The 4,835-nt window shown below is 42.5% G+C and overlaps 1 long non-coding RNA gene across 1 annotated transcript; it reads left to right on the top strand.

Annotated features, from left to right (window-relative positions):
* The first annotated feature begins 876 nt into the window (after positions 1 to 876).
* LOC118484776 lies at positions 877 to 2,771 on the top strand. Its single transcript, XR_004874424.1, has 2 exons — positions 877 to 2,214; positions 2,451 to 2,771. It is a non-coding gene; the product is annotated as an uncharacterized LOC118484776 (long non-coding RNA).
* Positions 2,772 to 4,835: the final 2,064 nt, after the last annotated feature.

Genomic DNA, 4,835 nt, shown 5'->3' with positions numbered 1-4,835 from the left:
AAATATAAAAATAATATGTAGTCAATTTTTCTTATGTAATATACTTTAAATTCGTACATCAAACATATAATTTGCTTATACATCATGTCATAACATAAGCTTAAAAGCACATCAAACGTAAATAACTCATCATGTATAAAGAACCCGCCGGTCGGATTGGAAACCCAACTTCATGGATCTAAATGTGCTTATATACATACCAATATGTGAAAACTTGTACATATATAACAGAAAGATGAGTATGTTGAGAGATACAAGAGAGAATGAGTTGGTTTAAGTTGCTTTTATAAGAAGAATGATTGGCTTAACTCTAATGGGTAATCGTTAATGCGTCCACTCATGGTTAACTATTAATGGTGCTAAGCTCGGATTGAGGGTGCCGTCTAGACATATCATCCATAAAACATACATTCAACTAACAAAATTCATACATAAGGTGATAATGTTCAACATGTTCATCATAATTGGTTGTTAGTATCCACTTGGAAAAATAGTTGAACCTTGGGTTGATAGTACATAACTGTTTTATGTTTAGTTTTTTTTAACATTTCGATATAAATTTTATTGAAAAGAGAGTTGTATTCAAATGCATTTTTGGCATGTAAACTATACTGAGTATTGGTACCGTATCACTACCAAATTGATATTGACGGACTGGTACTGATATTCATTGGTATGTTTTTCTTGGAATCGTAAACTTTAACAATTACCGGTATTGTACTGATACCAACCAAACAACATCGATACCGGTACTATACCAAGTATTAGCTGTCAATATTATTATATTATATTTGTTTAAGGCTGTAAAATAGCTGTCAATATATTTCCTTTAGAATAGGTAGGAATGTAGGATAGTTTCCTTTTCTCAGTATGTATTGTGTGTATACATGGGTGCTCTTTGTTAATGAGAAATCAATCTTTTCACCATTTTACATGGTTATCAGAGCATAGGTTCTGAGCCTAACCCTAGCCAAAATCACTGCCCTCTTTTTTTCTTTTCCCTTCCTCCTTTTGTATTGCTAATACCATTTCCACCATTACGATGGGAGATAAGTCTGATGCAACATCCAACCCACCAAAACCCCTCCATCCAGTCTATACTGTCACCGACATCCAACGAAAGGTGCGGGTTCTCGACGGTGTGAAGGTCTCGTATTCATCATGGGTCAAGCTGTTCCAGTTGCATGCAAGGGGATACAAAGTAATGAGCCATATCGATGGCACCAGGTAAAGAAGATCCAGACTATGCTCAATGGTCTGAAATAGACGTAATCGTCCTTCAATGGATCTACGGATCCTTGTCAGACGACCTTTTGGTTCGCGTCTTGGACAGTGATTCAACGGCCTTTGCTGCTTGGACTCGCATCAAGTCCATTTTTCTGAACAATAAAGGGGCCAGAGCGGCTGCCCTTGAACACGAATTTAACAACCTCACGCTCAAGAGCATGCCGTCACTCGAAAGCTACTGCCAGAAACTCAAAGATCTGGCGGGTCAGCTTAATGACGTTGACTGTCCTGCTAATGATGAGAGACTTGTTCTTTAACTCGTTAGAGGACTACCGGTGGAATATGATGTTGTTGGGGCTTACATAAATCAAAGCTTACCCACTTAGGAAACAGCCTGTAATATGCTACAGTTAGAACACCAACGTCAAACTGCAAGGGAAAACTTGTCCACTCCGGCGGCACTTGCTGCTGTTACAAATGAGCCGCAGAGGTTTGATCAGTCCAACCGCAGGAGAGGAGGATCCAGGACCAATAACTCTCGTCGACCCCAAACTCAACAGCCTACAATCAGTGGGCCACGAGGCAAAACCCAGCCACATCATCAGCCTCAAACCCAAGCCCAACCTATACCATGGTCTGCCAACCGCAACACCCCACCCTACTGGGCCTATTGGGCTCCTCCGCCATGCCCATTCCCTACCCAATCAGGATGGGCCCAGCCATGGGCGACCCAATCCGCACCATGGGGACAACCATCTAACCATGGAGCAGGCCCAAGTAAACCCCCTGGTTTCTCATAGCCAAATGAACCTTCACCCCAAGCCCATCTTGGTGAATTTAATCAGGCCCAGGTCAACGAAGTTAATGGCTTTGATCCACTTCAGCCCACACAAATTGGAGAAGCCTTGCATGCTATGACCATGAACACTGAAGATGCCCAATGGTTCATGGATTCTGGAGCCACTAACCACCTCACTGGAGATCAAGGTAACATTACTAATCCTATGCCTTATTGTTCTATTGGCTCGATTTCTGTAGGTAATGGTGCGCGCATGCCAGTCCTTGGATCTGGACACTCCACCCTTTCTACTCAAAACCGAGACCTCCACCTTAAAAATATCCTCTACACACCTAAAATTATAAAAAATCTTATCTCTGTTCGCAAATTTACTGTTGATAATTATGTTTCTGTTGACTTTGATCCTTATGGTTTCTCTGTGAAGGAATACCCGAGTGGGAAGATCATCTCCCGCCACAATAGCTCAAGTCGCCTCTACCCGCTTACTTATCCAGTTACAACACCCGCTGAATCTGCTGCTTTTGTTTCATCGTCCCAAGAACCGTGGCATGATCGTTTAGGTCACCCCGGTGTTCCAGTTTTTGATTTCCTTATTTCCAATAAAGTTATCTCATGTAATAAGCGTGCTAAGAATCTAGTTTGCAATTCTTGCCAACTATCGAAGCACAAACGTTTGCCCTTTTCAATTTCAAATTCTAGTACTGTTTTGCCATTTGATATTATACATTGCGACTTGTGGACTTCACCAGTTTTGAGCAAAACAGGTTATAAATATTACATGGTTCTCATAGATGATTACACTCAATACACTTGGATGTTCCCTCTCAAGTTTAAATCAGAAACTTTCACAAAATTTGCCAACTTTCATGCATATATTAAAACTCAATTTAAATTGGTCATAAAAACCTTTCAGTGTGATTTAGGAGGAGAGTTTGATAATCATATATTCAAAGCATTTGCCTCTCAAAATGGTCTCCAATTCCGTTTCGCGTGTCCTCAAACTTCTCAACAAAATATGGGAAATCGGAACACATGATTCGGAGACTCAACGATATCATGCTCACCCTCCTCACACATGCGTCTCTCCCGCCCACGTTTTGGGTCGAGGCGCTTCACACCGTATGCTACCTACATAATATTCTACCTACTAAACTTTTAAACTTCCAAACACCCACATCGGCGTTATACCTAAAACATCATTCTTATGATCACCTACGGGTCTTCGGTTGCGTGTGTTACCCAAATACATCGTCTACCCGACCTCACAAATTGACCATTCGCTCCACCCGGTGTGTCTTTCTCGGGTATCCAGCCGATTATCGAGGCTATCGATGTTTAGATCTCTCCTCAGGAAAAGTCATATTCTCAAGGCACGTAACATTTGACGAATCCATTTTCCCATTTTCCAAACATCATACCCCAGCTCCATCTGATTACGCCTTTCTCCAACCAGACCCGTCTCCACTCATTTTCCAGCCCCACGAGCCGAATATCCAACCCACCTCTCATCCACCAGATACCTCCACCTTCCAGCCTACTTCACATCAGCAGCCTCCACAAACTGACTAGCCTACTTTATATCAGCAATTTTCTCAAACTGCCCAAACGGCCCAAAACAACCCTGCTCGTTTTGGTATCCATTACCAGCGGGCGTCTCGCGACCTGCCACAACCCAATACTACTGTTCCCATCCATTCCGATGCTACCTCTAATTCCCAAACCACACACGGTACTCACCATCCACCACCAACACCAACACCGCCACTTCCGCCACAACACCACATGACCACACGATCCAAAGCTGGTGTCACCAAACCTCGCATTCCTCTCAACCTTCACACTCAAACGAATAACCCATTATCTCCTATTCCCACCTCCCACGTTAAGGCCCTTACTGATCCTAATTGGTATGCCGCCATGACTGAGGAATATCGCGCTTTAATAGACAATAAAACATGGGTTTTAGTTCCTAGACCTCCAAACACTAATATCATCAGATGCATGTGGCTCTTTCATCACAAGTTCAATGCTGACGGAACGCTTCAAAGATACAAGGCTCGTCTAGTGGTTAATGGTAAAAGTCAGCAAATTGGTGTTGATTGTGATGAAACTTTCAGCCCGGTGGTAAAACCTACCACCATACGCACAGTCCTCAGCCTAGCCATCTCTCGAGGATGGCCTATACACCAACTTGATGTTAAAAATGCATTCCTTCACGGTGACTTAAATGAGACGGTATACATGTTTCAACCTCCGGGCTTCACGGATTCTCATCATCCGAACTACGTTTGCAAACTATCCAAATCTTTATACGGGTTAAAACAAGCTCCGAGGGCGTGGTTTGATAGGTTTGCAACTTATGTCACCAAATGCGGTTTCCACAGTACCATTAGTGATAACTCACTTTTTGTCTATCGAAAGGGTAATCAAACAGCCTACATGCTACTGTACGTGGATGATATAATCTTAACAGCATCTGATGGGTCCCTTCTTCGTCACATTATCAAACTATTATCCCAAGAATTCCGCATGTCTGATCTCGGCCAACTTCATCATTTTCTCGGGATTACGGTCACTCATAAAAACGGGGGTCTACTTCTCTCACAGGAAAAGTAAGCAAGTGAAATCTTAGCTCGTGCGAACATGTCAGATTGTAAGCCTTCCGCCACTCCAGTCGACACGTCGTCTAAGTTAAGTGCTACAAGTGGAAACCTATTACCTGATGGCACATTATATAGACAATTAGCAGGAGCGTTGCAGTATCTTACCTTCACTAGACCAGATTTAACTTATGCGGTACAACAAATTT

This window comes from Helianthus annuus, chromosome 12 (assembly GCF_002127325.2).
Source record: "Helianthus annuus cultivar XRQ/B chromosome 12, HanXRQr2.0-SUNRISE, whole genome shotgun sequence".
Classification (NCBI taxonomy): domain Eukaryota; kingdom Viridiplantae; phylum Streptophyta; class Magnoliopsida; order Asterales; family Asteraceae; genus Helianthus; species Helianthus annuus.
Note: the sequence above shows the minus strand (reverse complement) of the source record. Positions and strands in the feature narration are given on the sequence as shown.